Source organism: Chiloscyllium punctatum, chromosome 2 (genome assembly GCF_047496795.1).
Source record: "Chiloscyllium punctatum isolate Juve2018m chromosome 2, sChiPun1.3, whole genome shotgun sequence".
Taxonomy (NCBI): domain Eukaryota; kingdom Metazoa; phylum Chordata; class Chondrichthyes; order Orectolobiformes; family Hemiscylliidae; genus Chiloscyllium; species Chiloscyllium punctatum.
Genome location: NC_092740.1, coordinates 153,598,259 through 153,622,222, shown reverse-complemented (window position 1 = coordinate 153,622,222; position 23,964 = coordinate 153,598,259). Strand labels below are relative to the sequence as shown.

The 23,964-nt window shown below is 44.2% G+C and overlaps 1 protein-coding gene across 2 annotated transcripts in view; it reads right to left on the bottom strand.

Moving 5' to 3' along the window:
* glis3 (GLIS family zinc finger 3) overlaps positions 1–23,964 on the bottom strand; it is a 593,089-nt gene that overhangs the window by 32,137 nt on the left and 536,988 nt on the right. The gene's annotated exons all lie outside the window — the stretch shown is intronic.

The following is a 23,964-nucleotide window of genomic DNA, read 5'->3' as shown; positions in this document are numbered from 1 at the left end:
CTCACGCACAGGGTGGTGCATTTATGGAACAAGCTTCCAGAGGAAGTGGTGGAGCCTGCTACAATTCCAACATTTAAAAGGCATCTGGATGGGTATATACATAGGAAGGGTTCAGAAGGATATGGGCTAAATGCTGGCAAAGGGGACTAGATTAATTTTGAATGCCTGGTCAACATGGACGAGTGCGGCCGAAGGGTCTGTTTCCATGTAGTCAAGCTCTGTGTGCAGCACATGTTTCAAAAAAAAGATTTGAGCAGGATAGCTTTTGCTGAGGTTGAAGTTTGTTGCGAGTGCCCCTCAGGTATGGCAGACGAAGTCACATTTCAAGACTGCAGAAGTATGGATGAGTGATTGAATAGCAATGGCAGGGCAAGTGGAGGAGTGGGCTTTGTTGTGGAGGTACATACAACCAATTCTGGTCATGGATACAATATGAAAATTGAAACTCAGTTCAGTCTTAAAGAAGACACAAGCTTTACACCATCTGCTTCAACTTGACAAAGTAGCCAGGGCAAGTGGTAATTTGCATGTGTTCTGTTTATTTCTCCACATACTGTAAAGAAATAAATATTTAATAAATTAGAGAATGCTGTTTAAAGAATACATTAAGCTGTAACATTATTTAATGTTTTAAAACTGAATCCTTGAAGGAACTGGATACTGGCCTCATAAGCTCAATGGAATGACCTTCAGAAAACTCAAGAGAGCTTTGAATGGGTACCCCCTCAGGCTATTCGAACAGGGAGCCAACTGCTTTCTTAGTTATGTGCAAAGCCAACCAGCTTCATCAGTTTGTGTTTGGCCAAATTGAAACATTGTCAGGTCAATGTACATTAGAGTGTTAGCAGACCGCAGTCTGTCGTGGATAGTTTGATGGCTGCAACTACCTTTTATTAGAAACCCTCGAATTTGTGATCAGGGTGTGATTGTTTATCTTGTCTGTTTTGTAAACTTCCTGGCTCCTAATGATACAGGTGTAGAATTTACAACTGGAAATACGAGATGCATAACTTTTAAAACATAACTTTCCAAATCACATTCTTAGTGGGTGAAATTCATGTTGGAAACATAATGCCATAAAATGATTGCTATAATGCATGACAATTTCTTTTTATTGTCCAGTCTTATAAAGATTAGATTGAACACAAAGGTGTAGTACAGTCCTGTTCTCTCCAATGGCTCAAGAGAGCAAACACAGCTTGCCCATAAATAGCAGCCTTCCAGAAAGAGGTTGCACACAGCAACATACACCTCTGGAGCATATCATTTCAGCACTTTGTTTGCACTGGGTGATCCTCTGAGCTTTGGACGTGGAAGAACAGGATGAAAGAAGTGATGAGGGAGGTTCTCTTTTCCCAAAGATAGATTATTGAAAACCTTTAGTTGTGATATCTGAAGCAGAGTAATCTTCAAATAGGTTCCACACATGAACAGCACAATCAGATAAGCCTTGCTGCTGACTTGAACTTTTTGCTACAGGTCGTTCTGCTTTAAGACGCATTTCGTTAATGTGAATTCATTGTAACGTGATTGATGAATCGGGAACACTGTTTCTAAAGCATGAACGTTTAAAACAAGTGTTGGCTGTAACACAATTACATCGCCAACACTTTAAGCACTGTTTCTGAAGCGTGATTTTTCTATAACACGGGGCTGCACAGGAACGCAGCCATTGCGTTATAGAAGAACCATCTGTGTGTTAAGCTTCTTCCAGGTCACTACAATTGTTAAAGTGGACCAGGCAGATGCACTACAATAGTCACTTATAATTTGTTAAACTGACAAATATCTTCATGACAATAAGCAGAAATTGCTGGAGAGTCTCAGCAGGTCTGGCAGCATCTGTGGAGAGAAAGCAGGGTTAACATTTTGGTCCAATCGGAGCTGGGAAAAGGTGATATGTGTGTTCAAGGTAAGGGTGGGGAATGGTGGGGAGAAAGAGAAGTGAGGTGATAGGCTGAAGCCCAGAGAGAGAGAATGGGAGTCAGACAGACAAAGGGATGGAGGTTAGTAAACCAGGGAGAATGAGAAGCTGATAATGGGGACAATAAATGGGTTAAAATGGGTTGGCTGTGCTGAAAGCAATCCATGCCATGACACTGCTTGGGGTGTGGAGAGGGGGAAAAAAATTAAATTTCTCTCTACAGATGCTGCTAGACCTGCTGAGTTTCTCCAGCAATTTGTTTTTAATTCAGATTTCCAGCATGAGCTGTTCTTTGGTTTATCTGAGTTTGTAACATCTCCATTATTTTCCAAATGTAAAATTGATTCTAGCATGCGAGGACATAGAAATTTTTTTGTAAGTCAAAATTCCAAATATCCAGAAATTATTGTGAATAATGTCTGTGAATAACCATGATATTATATGATAATGAAGGTTAACACTTGCTTTTTAGGCATGTGTTATATATTTCCATAAAATCCTCTGTGTTTGACTAATTCAGTGCAACATCAGTGCAAAGTGTAAGGCTGAGGCATTCACAGCAAACTTCATCCAGACATGCTGCGTGGATGGTCCATCTCGGCATCTTCTAGTGGATCCCAGCATTACGGACATTATAGAGTCATAGAGTCATACAGCATGGAAACAGACCATTCGGCCCAACCAGTCCATGCTGAACATAATCCCAATCTAAGCTGATCCCACCTGTCTGCTCCTGGTACAGATCCCTCCAAACCTTTCCTATTTATGTATCTATCCAAATGTTTTTTAAACTCTACAACTGTGCCCACATCCACAACTTTCTTGGGAAGTTCATTCCAGATGTGAACCACCCTCTGTACTTCCGAGGATATCAAGAAGCAGTTGGACACACTGATACTGCAAAGTTCTATCAGCCCTGACAATATTCAGGCCATACTGCTGAAGCCTTGTGCTCTGGACCTTGCTGCCCACCGCGCCCCCCCCCACCCCCACCCTCCAGCCATGTTGCTCCAGTGGAATTAAAACACTGGAATCTATCCCACAATGTGGAAAGTTGCCCAGATATATCCAGTACACAAAAGCAGGTCAAAACTGACCAGGCCAGTTACTACCCCATCAGTCTACTTTCGATCATCAGTAAAGTGATGGAAGGTGTCATCAACAGAGCTATCAAGCAACACCAGCTCAGCAATAACCTGTTCAGTGATGCCCAGTTTGGGTTCTGCCAGGGTCACTCAGCTCCTGACCTCATTATAGCCTTGGCTCAAACATGGACAAAGGAGCTGAACTCCAGAGGGGAGGGGAGAGGGACAGCCCTTGACATCAAGGTCACACTTAGCAGAGTATGGCATCAAGGAGCCGTAGCAAAACTGGAATCAATGGGCATCAGGAGGCAAACTCTGCATTGGTTGGTATCATAACTGACACATAGGAAGATGTGGGAGGTCGGTCATCTCAGCCCCAGGACATCTCTGTAGGAGTTCCTCAGGGTAGTGTCCTACCATCTTCAGCTGCTTCATCAATGACCTTCCTTTCTTCATAAGGTCAGAAGTGGGGATGTTCACCGAAGATTGCACAATGTTTAGCACCATTCATGACTCCTCAGATACTGAAGCAGTTCACTTTCAAATGTAAGAAGATCTGGACAATATCCAGGCTTGGGCTGACAAGGGGCATGCCACACAAATGCCAAGCAATGACCATTTCCAATTAGAGATAGCTTAAAGATCACTGCTTGACATTCAATAGCGTTACCATCACTGAATTCCCCACTATTAACATCTCGGCAGTTACCATTAACTAGAAACCAAATGGGACTTGCCATATAAATAAAATGGCCACAAAAGCAGGTCAGAGGTAGGAATACTGAAGAGAGTAATCCACAGCTTGACTCACCAAAGACTGCCACTGTCTACAAGCACAAATCAGGAGTGTGATGGAATAACTCCCCACTTGCCTGGATGAGTGCAGCTCCAACAATACTCAAGAAGCTCAACACCATCCAGGACAAAGCAGCCCGCATGATTGGCACCACATCCACAAACGCCCACTCTCTCCACCACCCATGCTAGATATACTTCAGAAGTTCACCAGAGATCCCCAGACACCACCTTCCAAACCCACAACCACTTCCATCTAGAAGGACAAGGGCAGCAGGAACATGGGGAACACCACCCCCTGCAAGTTCCCCTCCAAGCCACTCATGGGGGGAGTGGGGGGTGGTGTCTATGGAAACTCATTACTGTTCCTTCACTTTTGCTCGATCAAAATCCTGGAATTCCCTCCCTGAGGGCATTATGGGTCAACACACAACACATGGAATGCAATGACTCAAGAAGGCAACTCAGCACCACTTTCTCAAGGTCAATGAGGGACGAGTAGTAAATGCTGGCACACAACTGTGAGCAGAAGAGGCAAATGTTTAGGAAACCATGAGTACCAGAGTGAACACAAGAGCGTTTTCATGTGTCTAGTACTCTTTATTTCTGTGTATAAGGAGTGACTCCATGTAATTAACCATATGCACTGTACTTGAAGAGGTATCTAAAAACTTTATTACCTGTCATTACCCACTTTTTGCAACACACTGGTTCATGGTAGTTGTATGTCACATTGCCAGTGGGAATAATTGTTTCGTGCGCAGAACTCTTGACAGGTCTGGCAGAGAGACCCAGGCTGGGAAAAACACCATGTAATAAGAAATCTTGGCCAAAAAGAGACACGGTCAAGGGAACCTCATGTTAGATCTGGAAAATCCCTCATCAGAAAGCCTGGTCCAGAGAGAGTGCAGCACTCAAAGTTCACTTCTGGAGAGAGCAGCTGTCATTGAATTCTCTGTCCCACAAGTACAAACCCTAAAAATGTATCCTTCCATTGTTCCACATATCTCAAGGTAATTACACAATTCTCATTGGCTTACAGACTTCCAAATTTTGGATAAGAAGATGTCCTAGGTTTTCAATAGTCTTCTCTGATCAAAACTGTTGCCAAGTCAAGCATGAATGGACCTGACGTACTGTTTCACAGTACAAATAGTTCAGCTTTACTGAAACATGCTGTCCTGTGTGCAAGTTCTCCTTCATTGCCAATTTTCACCTCCTTACTGCCACCATTGTAGCACATCACATTTACTTTTTACGTGCCAAGAAGCTAATTTCCACCATTTCAGCAATAAATTTGAATAACGTCAGCTAACATCTGACAGCAAGTCAATCAGTGAGCCAGAAACTTCAGCATTAATGACTCAGTTGTAAGTGTGTGTGATTACTGCCAAAGAAATGTCTACACTGTGCCTTTTGCACCAAACTGTTCAAATATCTGTCACACAGGACTGAACTTTTTTTTCAGTTAGTGTCAGTTTTGCTGAGTTTTGCAAAGGCTTTTTCTCTGTGGAGTCTAAAGAATGTTCTCACTTCTTCGGACTAAACTTGCACATTAACGATGTGTCCCATGCTGCCTCCCTTATCTGCATAAAGCCTCATTCTCCCACTCACCGTATCCGGAACATCTCACCACTGTTGGGATGTCCCAGATTCCCAGGGAGTTCAAAATCAGAGGGCATAATTCTAAGGTGAGAGAAGAAAGATTTAGATTAGATTCTCTACAATGTGGAAACAGGCCCTACGGCCAAACAAGTCCACACTGCCCCTCTGAAGAGAAACCCACCCAAACCCATTCCCCTACCCTCTCTTTACCCCTGACTAACGTACCTAACTCTATGGGCAATTTAGCATGGCCAATTCACCTAACCTGCACATCTTTGGATTGTGGGAGGAAACCGGAGCACCCGGAGGAAACCCACACAGACACTGGGAGAATGTGCAAACTCCACACAAATGGGCAGGAATCAAACCCAGTGCTAACCACTGAGCCACCATGCTCAGGGACCTGAGGGCCGTTTTTTTCACACAGACAGTGGTTTGTATGTGGAGTGAACTACCAGAGGAAGTGGCAGATGCAGGTAGAGTTGCAGCTTTTAAAAGATATTTGGCAGGTGGAAAGTTTTAGAGGGATATGAGTCGGAAAGTGTGGGGCTGGAAAAGCACAGCAGGTCAAGCAGCATCTGAGGAGCACGAGAGTCGATGTTTTGGGCTTAAGCCCTTCATCAGGAATGTGATGCTAGGCTTATGCCTGAAACGTCGACTCTCCTGCTCCTCAGATGCTGCCTGACCTGCTGTGCTTTTCCAGCCCCACACGTTCTGACTCCGTCTCTCCAGCATTTGCGGTCCTCACTTTCTCCTTAGAGGGATATGAGGGAAATGCAGGCAAATGGGACTTATTTAATATGGGAAATTTGGTCAGCATGGATGAGTTGGACCGAAGGGTCTATTTCCATGCTGTATGACTCTATGATTGGCATCCTTCGTGTCAGTACCATATTGAAAAGGCCATTGCACAAGCACCACCCCCCAAGGATGAGCAGTGGAGACCACAATACCTGACCGTGCCAGTTTGGTCCAGGGTTGCCACCCAGATCAGTGTTGTCTCATCTGTCTGGAGAAATGCCCAGCCGCAGTCTTTTCCATTCCACCAGCAATAAGTGCTCCCATCTTCTCCCAATACCTTGTGTGTCACTCTGTGTTTTGCTACTATACCCAATGTTCATGCTCTCACACTCTCACTATTGCCTGTGACATCTTTTCTCCCTTGCTGCCACTCACCCCAACCCTGGACATCACTAGCCCTCCTGCCCTCTGCACTGCCCACTCACTCACTCAGGACACCTCCCTACAGTAACAGTTGTGCCACCCACTTTCCTCTCCAATAACACCCACCATTCTTTCCCATTCCAGGAGGATAGTAGCTCTCAATGGTGCAGAAGGTGGAGGGCATTGTGACTTGGACCATCCTGAGCAGCTGCCTGACCATTTCCAAGTCTGCTATAGGAGGCTGCCATTAACTGACTGTACTGGGACATCTGAATTGAAGGCTATATCTCTGGAGTTGACTGAAAACTGGAGTCAACTATGGCAAGCTTCCTGGCTTTCCACTTGTGCTAAACAGCATAAAAATACAGCAGTACTGAGAACCCGGTATCTCCAGACGAAGGGTTGGCTCAAAAAACTGTGAGCATCCAGTTGGACTGGAAATGAGTGAGTGCTAAGAGAGCAAATAAACAGGCTTGAGATGCGGCCTGGTCCAGTCCATGAGGTGGCTGTGTCCCATTGACTGCAGTGTCTTTATAGCATTACAGTCATAACTACCAGTGCATCATTGGAGTACAGAAGCATACTTTAAGTGGATTGGAGCAGTTTCCTGAGGGCTCTTAGCCGCTCACACAAGTTGGATGCCAATGCCAATGGGTGCAGGGTATGTATAGCCTGGTGTTTAACATTGAGATCCTTGGGAGCAAACTCTGAGCTTGCATGGCCAGTATCCTTCCAGTTTCTATGTGGAGAATTTTCACTGCATACTTTGTTTGTGGGGGGTTAATACAATAGGAAACTTCATGGTAATGAGGTGAAATCTGCAGTTAATAAGGTCATGAACTAATAATCACCCTCCTAAATAAGCAACTTCAATGCCTGAAACTTAGTTAAATGATGCAGCGAATTGTTCCCAATGTCGAGATAGCAGCCCCCGCCCCCCCGCACCCCCCCCCATCCCCAGTTCTTCTTCCTCTGTGATTCGGCTAGATTTCCCACCATAGCCTATGTCACTCAGGCCACTAAGATTCTGCTCATTCTTTAGATTCATTTCAAAGAATGAAACATAGATTCTGAAATTATAAAAAGTTGTCTCAAAAAAATTAAAATGTCCATGTTTCTAAAAATGTCATGATAAATGATTAATGTTCAGGCTACTAGACAGTGGAATACTGCAGGGATGGATACCCTGGCCTGAACAATATCAACAATTTTGGTGAAGGGACTGACTCTATTGTGACATGGTGTGAAGATGGAAAACAAGTTGTGAGCAAGATACAAAGTTTTCTCTGAAATACGGATGAAGTGAGGGTGAGAAATATCGGTAGATGGACAAAAATTGAGATTGTTCACTTCAGCAGGAACAGTAGAAAAGTATGGTATAATTTAAACTGTGAGAGACTGCAGAATGCTGCAGTACAGAGGCACCTGGGTGCTCCAGTATATGAATCACACAATGTCACCATGCAGGTATAATAATTCACTAAAAACACAAATTGAATCTTGGCCTGTTTTGCAAAGGAGATGTGCTATACAAATATGAGTTTTGCTGCCATTGTGCCGAGTATTGGAGAGGCAACAGCATGAGTAGTAAGGATAGCTTTGGTCACCTTAATTACTGTGGGACATGCTTGCATTGGAGGCCGTTCAAAGAAGGCTGACTGGGCTGATTCACTGGGATGGAAGGGTTGTCTTATGAGGAAAGGTTGAGGAGATTGGGTCTGTACTCTTCGGAGTTCAGAGGAATGAGAGAAAGAAGGGACCTAACAGGACAGTTAGAACATCGAACATAGAAAAGTACAGGCCCACCATTTTGTGCTGAGGATTAATCCGAATCAAAAATAAAATAACCTGGCCTACGCTCCCCTCAATTCACTGCTCTCCATGTGCATGTCCAGCAGTTGCTTAAATGTCCCCAGCGACTCTGCTTCCACCACCACCGCTGGCAACACATTCCATGCATTCACAACTCTCTGCATAAAGAATCTTCCTCTGACGTCCCCTCTATAACTTCCTCCTCACACCTTAAAACTATGACCCCTCATGCCAGTCAGTCCTGCCCTGGGGAAAAGTCTCTGGCTATCGACTCTATCCATGCCTCTCATTATCTTGTATACCTCGATCAGGTCACCTCTCTTCCTCATTCTCTCCAGAGAGAAAAGTCGGAGCTCAGTCAACCTCTCTTCATAAGACAAACCCTCCAGTCCAGGCAGCATCCTGATAAACATTCTTTGCACCCTCTCCAAAGCCTCCACATCTTTCACTACAATACGGTGACCAGAACGGGACACAATTTTCCAAGTGTGGTCTCACTAGGGTTTTGTAAAGCTGCAGCAAAACCTCACAGCTCTTAAACTTGATCCCCCTGTTAATGAAAGCCAAAACACCATATGCTTTCTTAACAACCCTATCCACTTTGATGGCAACTTTGAGGGATCTATGCACTTGAACACCAAGATCCCACTGTTCCTCCACAATGTCAAGAATCCTGTCTTTAATCCTATATTCAGCATTCAAGTTCGACCTTCCAAAATGCATCACTTCGCATTTATCCAGGTTGAACTCCATCTGCCATTTCTCAGCCCAGCTCTGCATCCTGTCTATGTCGCGCTGCAGCCTGCGGTAGCCCTCGATACTATCAAAGGCACCTCCAACCTTTGTGTCATCGGCGAATTTACTAACCCACCCCTCAACCTCCTCATCAAAGTCATTTATAAAAACTACAAAGAGCAGAGGCCTAAGAACAGAGCCCTGCAGGACCCCACTCAACACTGACCTCCAGGCAGAATACTTTCCATCTACAACCACTCTCTGCCTTCTGTCAGCCAGCCAATTCTGAATCCAGATCGCCAAATCTCCCTATATTCCATATCTTCCGACTTTATGAATGAGCCTACCATGGGGAACCTTATCAAATGCCTTGTTGAAGTCCACATATACTACATCCACTGCTTGACCTTTGTCAGCCTGTCTTGTCACCTCCTCAAAGAACTCAATAAGATTTGTGAGGCATGACCTGCTCCTCACAAAGCCATGCTGACTGCCTTTAATCACACTATGCTTTTCCAAATAGTCATAAATCCTATCCCTTAGAAATCTTTCCAAAACCTAGCTGACCACAGACGTAAGACTGATTGGTCTGTAATTGCCAGGGATTTCCCTATTACCCTTCTTGAAAAGAGGAACAACATTTGGTTCCCTCCAATCCATAGCTACAACTCCCATGGACAGTAAGGAAGCAAAGATCTTTGCCAGCGGCTTAGCAACTAGTTTAAACCCTCCTGAACCACATGAATAAATCTCCCACCCAGGATAGTTGTGCCCCTCCAGTTCAGGTGCAACCCATCCTTCTTGTACAGGTCCCACCTTCCCTGGAAGGCATCCCAATGCTCTAAGTATCTGAACTCTCCCTTCTGCACCAGCTGCGCAACCACATGTTAAGCTGCACTCGTTGACTGTTCCTCATCTCACTATCTCATGGCACCGGTAGCAAACCTGAGATCACTACTCTACTCGTCCTGCTCTTCAGCTTCCAATCTAACTCTCTGTAGTCACTTTGCAGATCCTCAATCCCTTTCCTGGCTATATCATTGGTGCCAATATATACCATGATTTCTGGCTGCTAACCCTCCCCCTTCAGAATCCTGTAAACCTGATCGGCAACTTCCTGGACCCTGGCACTGGGGGAGGCAATATACCTTCTGGGAGTCCCATTCCTGACCACAAAATCTCCTGCCAATCCGTCTAACAATTAGGTCCCCTATCATTACCGCTTATCTATTCTCCCCCCTTCCCTTCTGAGCCTCAGTGCCAGTGACCTGACACCTATGGCTTTCCCCTGGTAGGCTGTTCCCACCAGCAGTATCCAAAACGGTATACTTATTGCTGAGGGGAATAGCCACAGGGTATCCCTGCCGTATCAGTTGTTTCCCTTTCCTTCCCCTGACTGTAACCCAGCTGACCTTATCCTGTGTCTGGGGAGTGACCACATCCCTGTACATCCTCTCAATTTCTCCCTCATCTTCCCAGATGATCCGCAGATCATCCAACTCAAGCTCAAGTTCCCTAACTTGATTTTCGAGGAGCTGGAGTTGGGTGCACTTCCCGCAGACGTAGTTGGCAGAGACATGTCGTGTCTCTCACCTGCCACACTCTGCAGGAGGAACAGGTAACTGCCCTAACACCTATATCCCACTACTCTGAAAGCCCGCACTGGACGAAACAAAGAAAAAGAAAAGAGAAAACCTGAAAAACTTTCCGAGTCTACAGACTCTCACTAAGGTTAGGGGAGGGGGTGGGATGGAGTGTAGGGTCTCAGGTTTAGATCGCACCCACTTAAAAAACAATCATTTACCTTCCCAGCTGGCTCCGACTTTTCAGCTCTCCACTCTCGCCATCCAAACTCAAAAAGTCACTGAGAGAATATTTCACCTCATAGAGGAATCTGTAAGTATAGAATCCCTACAGTGTCTACACCGACCATCCGGAAAGAATCCTATCCAGTCCCACCCCACCATTCCTACTCCTGTAACCCTGCATCCCCACGGCTAATCCACTTAACCTACACATCGCTGGACACTATGGGGAATTTAGCATGGCCAATCCACCCTAACCTAAGCATCTTTGGACAGTGGGAGGAAACCCACACAGACACAGGGAAAATGTGTAAACTCCGCACTGGCAGTCGCCCGAGGGTGGGATTGAACCCGGGTCCCTGGTGCTGTGAGGCAGCAGTGCTAACCACTGAGCTAGCATATCTTAATTCCATAGTAAAGATGAGGATGAATTTCTTGCCTCAGAAAAGTATTGGCGTTTGGGTCATTGTGAACTATAGAGCTTGGGTCATTTATTCTATTCAAGGCTGAGGTAGACAGATCTTTGATTGACTGGAGTGTCACAGGTTATGGGGGAGCAGGCAGAAATGCAGCAGATTGAAAGCCACATGAGATCAGCATTAAACTTACTGATTAGAGGAACAGACTCAAGGAATTGAATAGCCTTCTCATCTATCCCATGTTCTTATAGTTAAAGAACAACATCCTTACAGAGCACTGAAGTCCTCCAGTGATAGTTATTAGCATTTAAATTGAATTATTTATCAAGATTGATTGTACTTTTACAAAAATATTTCTAGAAAAGAACATTTAAATCTTTTCAATCTTAAGTTATTAAAATGAAACAGTTGTTGAATACATCCACAGAAGATCACTCCAACATTCTGAAATGTTGACAGCTTAAGCTTTCCGTCAGTCATGGGTTCACATGCAGGAGGGCATGGGGATGGTGGGGTAAGCTGTCTTAAACATACATCCTTAATTATCAATAACTCAATAAAACAAACAGGGAAACACACAAAAATGTTCTTCCCTCGGGAAATTAGTAAAGATGGAGATGGAGATAAAATTGAACATGACTTGTCAGGGAAAGGCTCCAATTTTTCCAACCCCCAACTTGGAGAAAACAAGCAACACCGATTTGAACAGGATGGTGAGGCAGTTTAGATTTCAAGCTGGTTTTGCTTATATAACATTAGTGCTTTTATTGACTTATAATCATATAATTAAAATCTGGAGAAAATCTCTGAAACCTGCAGAAAGACTGGAAACTGGATGCGGGGCTGGAGGGGGTGATCCTGGTTGAGAAACCAAAGCAGGGCAAACATTTACAATGTGGAACAAAACCAAAAAAACAGACACAGTGACTTTCTCTTTCAAGTTTATATTTGCAATCATACTTTAATATGTGGATAAGTTTGCGGATAACAATATCTTTTTGTCATGTCTGTTGGTGAAGATGATTCCTGTCTAATTCCGATTTTCCAATGGGATTGCACGTACCAGCTGAATCATTCAGTAGCCATTTATTTCATTAAAATTTTCTGAAATGTCAATTAAATTATTCCAGTGTCTGGGAACTATATTGAGGAAATGCTCACAATGGCAATTCATTTGTTTCGAAATAACCAATTCTCATTTAAACTGGCATAAGCCAAATAATCTGCTATGTTTTAATATCAGCAGAATCAGTGACATAAAAGGATATCATCTACAGTCATAGAATTGCACAGCATGAAAACAGACCCTTCGGTCCAACTCATCTATGCCAACCATGATCCCTAAAAAAACTCGTCCCACCTGCCAGCACCCGGCCCCTATCCCTTCAAACCCTTCCTATTCATATACCCATCCAGATGCTTTTTAAATGTTGCAATTGTACCAGCCTCCACCACTTCCTCTGGCAGCTCATTCCCTCTGCATAAAAAGGTTGCCCCTTAGGTCCCTTTTAAATCTTTCCTTTCTCACCCAGAACCCATACCTTCTAGTTCGCACCCCTCCTCCCCCACAAGGGAAAAGACCTTGTCTATTTATCCTATCCATGTCCCACATGATTTTATAAATCTCGATGAGGTCTCCCCTCAGCCTCTGACGCTCCAGGGAAAACAGCCCCAGCCTGTTCAGCCTCTCCCAATAGCTCAAACCCTCCAACCCTGGCAACATCCTTGTAAATCTTTTCTGAGCCCTTTCAAGTTTCACAACATTCTTTCTGTAGCAGGGTGACCAAATCTCTGCACAGTTTTCCAAACATGACCGAACCAATGTCTTGTACAGCCACAACCTGACACCCCAACGGCTGTACTCAGTGTTCTATCCAGTGAAGGCAAGTGTGCCAAATGCCTTGTTCACCACCCTGTCTACCTGTGACTCCACTTCCAAGGAGTCAAGCCTCTGCACCTCTGGGTCTCTTTGTTTGGCAACCCTCCCCAGGGCCTGAACATTAACTGAAAAAGTACTGCCCTGATTTGCCTGACCAAAATGCAACACCTTGCATTTAACTAAACTAAAATCCACCTGCTACCCATCAGCTCATTGGCCCATCTGATCAAGGTCCTATTATACTCTGAGAGAATCTTCGTTACTGTCCACCACACCACCGATATTGGTGTCATCTGCAAACTTACTAACCACACCTTCTATGGTCACATTCAAAATCACTTGTATAAATGATGAAAAGCAGTATACCCAGCACTGATCCTTGCAGCACACTACTGGTCACAGGGCTCCAGGCTGAAAAACAAACCTCTACCATCACCCTCTGTCTCCTACCTTCAAGCCAATTTTGTCTCCAATTGGCTAGCTCCCCCTTGATCTCATGTGATCTAACCTCGCTAACCAGTCTATCATGCTCTGACAGAATATTTGTAAAAAATACAAAGGAAGCAGCATAGAAAGATTATTTGGTAATATGTTGCAATTTACAAACTGTGTGAGGAATAATAATCCCTAGGTTAGATTAGATTACTTACAGTGTGGAAACCAGCACTTCGGCCCAACAAGTCCACACAGACCCACAACCCATCCAGACCTATTCCCCTACACCTAACACTACGGGCAATTTAGCATGGCCAATTCACCTGACCTGCACATTTTTGGACTGTGGGAGAAAACTGGAGCAAACCCACGCAGACAATGTATAAACTGCACACAGTTAGTCACCTGAGGCAGGAATTGAACCCAGGTCTCTGGTGCTGCAAGGCAGCAGTGCTAACCACTGTGCCACTGTGCCACCTGCAGTTAGGTGGAATATAAAATGTAAAATTCTGAAAATTGGAATCTACACACCCCCTTTCAGTTTAAACAAGGGGGAATGGGTATTGTAACTGAGAGCTGTGGGCAACAAACACTCTTACAGGAGATAAATAGTCTTTTAAATATCACAATACACAGTGTGCCTTCAAATTAAATACCATCTTAATTGTAAATTTGTCCGGGTGAGTTTCCCAAGTCTCAGCAAACTAGTTAGTCAAAGGCCTGTTAAATCCAAGATAGAAATGCTTTTCCTCTTGCATGACGGATGCAATTTACCTGCTTCAATCTCTGTAATTATAATCCTCCTTCCTATCCTCCCTGACTGCCCCTTTTGATGAACTTGACTCATCCCATGTCCCTGACAAGGTCTCCAACCTCCACCCAACATTTATGATTGCTCCCTTTGGATCTCACCTTGCTCTCCCCCTGCAGGTTTCTCCCCCAGGGCCTCTGACACTGTCCTCCTTCCATTCCCCTCCGTTTCTCAAGGTTTAGCCTTGGGTCAGCCATCCCTCTGAATCTGGAATTCTATGTCCAACTTAGTGAAGTGATAACAGTTTCAGCAACATTCCTGTCTGGTCCTAATGTTATTGCACTAATATCCTGGCCTATATATGATACAGATATGGAAAGCTGGCAGACTGTAAAGATAATAGCTTGCAAAATGACAATATTAAATTTTAACACACAACATATTAGTATAGAGGACCAACACCTTTACAATGCTCCATTAATTGTATAAATATGAAAAATTAGCATAATTACTTCATACCGCTGATAGAAACCTCATGTTTCCAAAGTTTGGTCTGGACATGCAATGCATGGCTCTCTGACACTTCCCTCTGGAGTATCTGAATTCCAAATTGCACATCCCAAGGGATGTGAATGGATCTAGAACAGACATGCATTGTGAAAATATTCAGAGGTGCAGAACAGGGCTTTCCAAACTTTGGGTCACGACCCCCTCATGGAGTCAGAAGCCAACATTTTGGGGTCTTAAACTCTACAGAGATAATTGTTGTCATGCAGCTCAAACTGAGGTATCGAGTCATTCAGCATAGAAACAGGCCCTTCGGCCCACTATGCCGATACTGACCAACAAACATCAAACTAAAAAAATCCCATTTCCCTGCACTTGGACCATAGCCGACTGTGCCCTGGCATTTTAAGTGCTCATCCAGATGCCTCTTCAATTTGTGAGAGTATCCATCTCCACCACACTATCAGAAAAAATATCCAATTTCTACCCCCTCTGGTAAAAACATTTTTTCTCAGATTTCCTTTAAATCACTTACTCTTCCCCGTAAACTAATGCCTTCTGATATTAGATGCATCAGCCATGGGTTAGGTTCTCATGATCTATGTATATGTCTCCTATAATTTGGCATATCTGAATCATAAGACCATAAGATACATAAGCAGAATTTGGCTGTTTGGGCTATTGAGTCTGCTCTGCTATTCAATCATGACTGACATGTTTCTCAACTCCATCCCTCGACGTTCCCCTCATAACCCTTACTAATGAAGAACCCATGCATCTCTGTCTTACAGACATTCGATGACTTGGCCTCCACAGCTCTCTGCAGCAATGAGTTCCACAGATTTACCACCCTCTTGCTGAAGAAACTCCCCCTCATCTCAGTTCTAAATGGTTGTCCCTTCACCCTGAGACTGTGCCCTTATGTCCTAGTCTCACTCACTAGTGGAAACATCTCTTCAACATCCACTCTATTCAGGTTTCTCAGTATTCTGTAAGTTTCAATCAGATCCCACCCTCATCCTTCTAAACTCCATCAAGCACAGACTCAGAGTCCACAGCTGCACCCATACAACAAGCCCTTCATCCCCAGGATCATTCTTGTAAACCTGCTCTGGACCCCCTCCAAGGCCAACACATCCTTCCTTAGATACTGGGCCCAATGCCATCTGACCAGAGACGTATACAGCCTCAGCAGTACATCCCTGCTCTTGTTTCCTAGCCCTCTTAAAATTAATGTCAGAGTCAAGAAGTTCCTGATGAAGGGCTTACGCCTGAAACATCAATTCTCCTGTGCCTCAGATGGTGACTGACCTGCTGTGCTTTTCCAGTGCCACACTTTTTGACTCTGATCTCCAACATTTACAGTCCTCACTTTCTCGTCCTCTTAAAATGAATGCTAACGTTGCATTTGCCTTCCTAACTGCAAACTGAACCGGCATACTAACCTTCAGTTAATCTTGAACTAGGATTCCCAAGTCCCTATGTGCTTCAGACTTCTGATGCCTTTCCCCATTTAGAAAACAGCCTATGCCTCTATTCTTCCTATCAAAGTACATAAACTCACACTTTCCCACATTGTACTCCATTTAGCACTTCTTTGCCCACTCTCCTAGCCTGTCCAAGTCCTTCTGCAACCTCCCTACTTCCTCAACATTACCTGTCCCTCCATGTATCTTTGTGCCATCTTTAAGCAATGCCCTCAGATTCTTTGTCCAGATCATTAATGTATAACGGGAATAGATGTTGTCCCAACACTGACCCCTGTAGAGCTCCACTAGTCACTAACTGCCATTCTGTAAAAGACCCCTTTATCCCTACTCCTGCCTTCTGCCTGTCAGCCAATCCTCTATTCATGTCAGTACCTTGCCCCTAACACCATGGGCTCATTCCTTACTTAGCAGTCTCCTGTGCTGCACCTTGTTAAAGGCCTTCTGGAAATCCAAGTAGATCACTTCCACTGGCTCTCCCTTGTCTAACTTGCTCATTATTTCCTCAAACAATTCTAACAGATTTATCAGGTGTGACTTCCCCTCAACAAAGCCATGTTAGATGCCCTATTTTGTCATGTACTTTCAAGTACTTCGCAACCTCACTCTTAATAATGGAATCTAAAATGTTGCCAACAATCGAAGTCAGGCTAACCGGCCAATAATTTCGTGTCATCTGTCTCCCTCCCTTTATAAACAGGGTGTTACTATAGCCATTTTTCTGTCCTCTGGGAACTTCCCTGACTCCAGTGATTCTTGAAAGATCACCACCAATGCCTCTACAATCTCCTCAGCTATCTCCTTCAGAGTTCTGGGACGTAGTCCATCTGCTCTGGGTGATTTTTCTACCTTCAGACCTTTCAGCCTCCCCAGCACCTTCTCCTTAGTGATGGTCACAACACTCACCTCTGTCCCCTGACTATCTTGAAGTTTGGGAGTGTGGCTGGTGTCTTCCTCTGTAAGAACTGATGTGAAATACCTATTCCGTTCCTGCACCATCTCTTTGCTCCCCGTCACTACTTCTCCAACTTCATTTTCCAGTGGTCCAATGTCCACTATTGCCTCTCTCTTACTTTTTAGATATCTAAAAAATTTTTTGCAATCTCCTTTTATGTTATGAGCTAGCTTACTCTCATAGTTCATCTTGCCTTCCCCTTATGCTTTCCGAGTTATCTTGTGCTAGGTTTTAAAGGTTCCCCAGTCCTCTGGCTTCCCACTATTCTTCACCACATTGTAGACTTTTGCTTTAATGCTGTCCCTGCCTTCCCTTGTCAGCCATGTTTGCCTCATCCTCCCCTCAATGTGTTTCTTCTTCCTTGGGATGAATTTCTGCTGTGCCTCCCGAATTAGACCCAGAAACTCCTGCCATTGCTGCGCCACTGTTTTCTCTGCTTCAAATAAACTCTGGCCAGCTCCTCTCTCGTATTGTTGCAGTTATCTTTACTCAGTTGCAACTCCCTTACATCTGATTCCAGCTTCTCCCCCTCAAATTATAGGGTGAGCTCTGTCATATTATGGTCACTGCTCCGGCGGGATCCTTTTACCTTCAGCTCCCTAATCACGTCTGCCTCATTATACATCACCAAATCCAGAATTGCCTGTTTCCTAGTGGGGCTCGACCACAAGTTGCTCCAAAGAAAACATTGTGTAGACATTCTGCAAATTCCTTTTCTTGAGATCTGCCATCAACCTGAGTTTCCCTGTCCATTTGTATATTGAAGTCCCCCAAGATTATTGGATTTCTTACACGCCTTTTCTATCTCCTGATTTATTTTCTTCCCCACATCCTGGGTACAGCTGTCAGGGTATTTTTTCCTCTGTGCCTCCTCAAATCTCCCCACACAGATTCTACGCCTTCTGACTCTATATCATTTCTTACTATCAATTTAATTTCATTTCTTATTTACAAGACAACCCCACCCTCTCTGCCCATCTGCTTATCCTTCTAACAGGATGAATATCCTTAATTAATTAGTTCCCAGCCCTGATTGTCTTGCAACTATTTCTATGTGATACCCACATTGTACCCACCAATTTCAATCTGCATTACAAACTCAATTAGCTTGTTTCATATACAATCTGTTTTGAAGTTCAGCACCCACAGTCCTGCCTTGATTGCTCCCCTTCTCAAAGATATCCCTTTCCATACTCTCTGTCTTATTACTTGGTTCTGGAAACTTTAATAACCTCTGCTAAGTGCCCCCCACCTCTTTTAACTTTTTCCAGAATTTTCCTGCATTTGAACCCACACTCCACTGCAGAGGAACCTTGATTATCCGAAGGACACAGGTGGGGAATATATCACTCGGTTAAACAAATTTGGATAATCGAATGCCGGATAACATAGTTCAGCCGAGCATCGAGACCTTGCGATCTTGCTGGATAATCTGATATTCAGATAATCGAATGCCGGATAATTGAGGTTCCTCTGTATTTGGTTTACAACCCTATCCACAGCCCTAATTATGCAATTTGCCAGGATCCTGGTCCCAGCATGATTCAGGTGGATCCTATCCCACCGGAACTGCTCCCTCCTTCCTCAGTACTGGTGTCAATGTCCCATGAATTGGTATATCTGACACAAATCTTTGAGTCATGTGTTTATCTTGTTGATCTGTACCAACCTGCTCATGGCTCAGGCAGTAACCTAGAGATTATTACCTTTATGGTTTAGCTTTTTAATTTAGGTCCTAGCTGCTCATATTCCCTCAGCAGAAGGTCTTTCCTCTTTCTACCTGTATTATTGGTACCTATGACTGGATCTTTCCCATCCCACTCCAAGTTTCTCTGCAGTCCAGGTGAGAGATCCTGAATCCAGGCGCTAGGCAGGCAACCCAGCCTTTGGGACCCTTGATCCTGACCATGGGCTTTTGCCCGAAACGTCGATCTTGAAGCTCCTCGGATGCTGCCTGAACTGCTGTGCTCTTCCAGCACCACTAATCCAGAATCTGGTTTCCAGCATCTGCAGTCATTGTTTTTACCATGGGGAGCAGGGTCTATTCCCCTGATTACACTATCCCTGATTACAACTACATTTTTCTTTTCTCCCCACTCCTTGAAAAGCTCCCTATACCACTATGGTCAGTTTGGTCAACCCCTCTCCAACCCGCACTCTCAACCACACAGGGAGCAAACCTGTTAGACGAGCTCAAGGGCTGAGGCTCCTTCAGCACTACCTCCTGGATCCCTCTACTTGCCTCGCTCATAGTCACACCCTCCTTTTCCTGACCAATGACTGAATCAGAGGGAGGAGAAAGTGAGGACTGCAGATGCTGGAGATCAGAGTCAAGATTAGGGTGGTGCTGGAAAAGCACAACAGGTCAGGCTGCATCCAGGGAGTAGGAGAGTGTGCTGTGCTTTTCCAGCACCACACTTTTTGACTCTGATCTCCAGCATCTGCAGTTCTCATTTTCCCCTGATCCTGCGCTTCAATTTATCCTGTTTTTCAAATAGAAACCTTACAAGTTATGAGGCAAAAATAGCAAGCAAAAAGCACTTCTTCCTTTCTGAACCAAATTCCCACTCTTCCTCCAAATGCACCGTACAATATACTCACTAGGATGGGATTGTTCCTTCCTGACTGAGTGACGATTACTGAAAACCAATATCCCTCAGCCTCCTCTGCTCCAAGGAAAACAAACCCAGCCTATCCAGCCCTTCTTCATAATGGAGACTTTTCATCCCAGGCAACATCCTGGTCAACCTCCTCTGTACCGTCTCCTGTGTAATCACGTCTTTCTGATCGTGTGGCAATCTGTACTACATACAGTATTCCATCTGTGGCCTAACCGATGTTTTATGAAGCTGTAACAAGACTTCCTTGGTCTGATATTCCAGACCCTGGTCAATGGGGGCAGGCATCCCATATATCTTCTTCATCACCCTGTCTACTTGTAAAAGCTACACCAAAATGGAATTAGATGTCTTCAGCCAACAGGTAGGGAGGACAAAAGCAATGAAAGACTTATTAACTTCTCCTGAGCAGCTTGTACATACACAGTTTAAGTTGATGTGTAGTGGTGGTAAATGCAAGAGTAAGCTCCGTGACTAAATATCTTGGTACAACAGCACTGATGTAAATTGCAAAAGAAACATTTTCAAAGTGATTTTATTCATCATCAAATCAATTCGTTGAAACTTTAAAATAATTCTGGACTGAAGGGTCTGTTTCCATGCTGCCCATCTCTATGACTCTATTTTTCTTAAAAGCCACCCAACTACAGTGATGGTAATGAGGGCAGCCAGGTGGACCTCATAGAACGTGAGTTCCCTGGTTGGGGCTGTTAACCTGATCCAATCACTGAAACTGCAAATCATCGAATGTTTAGTTTGGAACATTCAGAACAAAAAGCATCCATGTTGGTGGCAACAGCAAAAATTGTTTACACTGTATTTTGTGTGCTAATTGTAACAGCACAACATCAGACAATGGGGAGGATTGAAGAAAAAAATCTTTAATTTTCAGACCTTAGCTAGCAATGTTTTTTTAAATACAGAAATGGTGCTGCAACCTTCAGAGTTACTGCATGCAATTGTGAGATGAAGCCTAATTCCTTCAGAAAGATGTTATGATCATTTAAAAGCCTTTTATTCTTCTTATGAAGAAACACAGTTGCAAAACACAAGCAGTTGATGGAGTACAGAGGACAGTCAATCTTGGACTGATTTCATGAGTGCTTGTTATTTAAGCACTAACACTTGGAGATTCACACAGGCTTCCAAGACATCCCGTCTTCAGCAGGAAAACTGTTTACTGCTCTTTGTTGTAAAGGAGTGTTGGCTATGGAACTGCTCTCGCCTCGTACAGCCAATTTAAACTAAACTGACAAGTTTAAGACTGCACATTGAGATAGATAAATGTCACTATTGTTTGGTATCAGACTGAACTGAAATTTCAGTGACCATGGCTACAGCTCTTTAAATCATTCCAAACAAGTTGGAACAGCAAGGTAGTGAACTGCAGGAGATGGTGACTGTTCGAACTGGCTTCCCACAGCCACCTGATATTAGGAAATGTACCAAAACCGATGAAACAGAACCATTGTGCACTCTCAAATGCATTGAGATGATTCAACTAAGGATGATTAAAATTTCTGTCCATGCCTGGGCAGTGAAGCTCAACTCAAAAGCCATAAACTCTTAAAAAGACATACGTCTTTCTCTAATTACAACAGTTGGATCAGCAACAGTTGGACTGATCATTTTGTATTTATTAATAACTACAGTTTTCATGCAGTGAGTAAATGACTAAAATTCAATTGTTGATTTTAAAAAAAGTAGAGGATTGACCATTTCATCAAAGTTCAGGAGTCTTCACATTACAAGGTACCTTGGCCATACTACATGGGTGGGGAAAATGGGATTAAAATAGTTAGGTAGATGTGTCTGACTGGCACAGATGTGATGTTTCCAAGGGCCTTTTTTCTGGGCTGTAAGATCTATTAGACCATAAAACATAGGAACTGAAATTAGACCATTCAGCCCATTGAGTCTGATCTGCCATTCAATCATGGCCCCATTCTCCCGCTTTCTCCCCCTAACAGTTGATTCCCCTTGATACTCAAGAGCCTATCTATCTCAGTATTGGGACTATGAGTCCATGGGGAAGATCTGACCCCTAGGTTAGCAGAAAGCTCACCAGAGTTACTGTGTGCAGGAGGGCCCACTGGTTATCGGTAAAATCCCCTCAACTGGCCTGTGGCTGGGAAGGTTCTCCAACACGATACCTGCTGTTAATAGAATTAGAAAGGTCTTTACTTCCCCATTTTAAAACTCCACTGCCTGAAGACCCCTTTAAATGTTGCCTATGGAGCAGTATTTAGTCAGACAAGTGTGTGGGAAGGTAAATTCTCTAAAGCTGATATTCATTTAGGTTTCTGACATCATGTCCTTTTCTCTTATCAAGAAAGGTTTTGAGGTGAGTGGGCAGCTCTCTTAGACCTGCTGGGAAACCTAGATAGTTACAAAAGAGCAGTGCTCCAAAAGCTTCGACTTTAAATAAACCTATTGGATGATAATCTGGTGTCGTGTGGCTTCTGACTTACAAAGTGCAATTTTAATCCTCAATTCTGGATTTAATAGCCCATGCGCCGAACTTTGTGATGTGGTTCCAGAGTTACCGAGGTAAGCCGACAGTCGGAAGAGTTGTCTCGTGAAACTGATGAGCTGAGAAGTCTGGATCAGGTCCATTGAGAAGCTCCAGTCATGACCAGCTGAGAGCCTGGTGTTCAAAGCACTCCCTCAGAGAGACTGGTTTCACAGCTGGATAGGTGGCTGCCAACCTCCTGGGAGACACTTCACCAGTTTGGCACGTCACCTAGCTTCAGGCTGACCTCTGTGTACCCAGAACTCACAACCGACCGCCTGCAGCTTGGACAGCTCTATCTGACTGATGAAGGAAGAGGGTGAAAGATAATTGTCGCAGCTGGAAAACACGAGCAGTGACCCCAGCTTTTTTCACCTCAGCCTCCCTACAGCAGAGGGGATTGACATCTAGAGGCAGCTGGATAAAAGTGAGGTCCCCATTTAGAGCTTCATATAGACAGACGAATCAGCTCTGCAAAAGTGAGTACTGCAGATGCTGGAGATCAGAGTCAGGATAAGAGTGATGCAGGTCAGGCAGTATCCGAAGAGCAGGAAAATCGACGTTTCAGGCAAAAGCCCTTCATCAGGAACAATCAGCTCTGTCAAATTGAGAGGGCAGAGATACCAAACAGTGCTAAATGGAACAGATGCCAAACTCAAGACTGGGCATCCATGAGGCACAGTGGACAATCAGCAACGGCTCAACTGTATTCAAACTGAATCAGAAACCTCATGACTCGGAATATTGCCCACACGACCAATAGCATCAAGCCAGGGGACCAACCCTGGTTCAATGGGGTGTGTGGGAGGGCACGCCAGTGGCAGAATCAGCAATACGTGTAAATGAGGTGTCAACCTGGTGAAGTTACGAAACAGGACTACTTGCGTGCCAGACAGCAAAAGCAGCAGGTGACAGACAGCGTTAAATGATCCCACAACCAACAGATCAGACCTAAGCCTCTGCAGTCCTGTCAAATCTAATTGTGAATGTTTGTGGACGAAACAACTCACTGGAGGATGCAGCTGCACAAACATTTCCATCCTCAATGATGGAACAGGCGAAGACATCAGTGTAACCTATAAGACTGAAGCATTTGAACAATATTCACAGCCTCCTTTAGTGGTGCCCAGTATCACAGTCAATTTGATTTGTTCCAAATGATATCAAGAAAGATACCATGACACCCAGTTGGAGACACTGGATACTGCAAAGGCTGTGGGCTCTGACAGCATTGCAGAAATAGTACTGTGCCCCAGAACTTGCCATTCCCTCAGCCAAGTTGATCCAGTACAATTACAACACAATGCTGAAAATGGCTGGTATGTTTTATACGTAAGAAGCAGGACAAATCCAACCCGACCAATTACCATCCCATCAGTCTACTTTTGATTACCAATAAAGTGATGGAAGGTGTCATCAACAGAGCTATCAAGCAGCACCTGCTCAGCAATAACCTGCTCAGTGACGGCCAGTTTG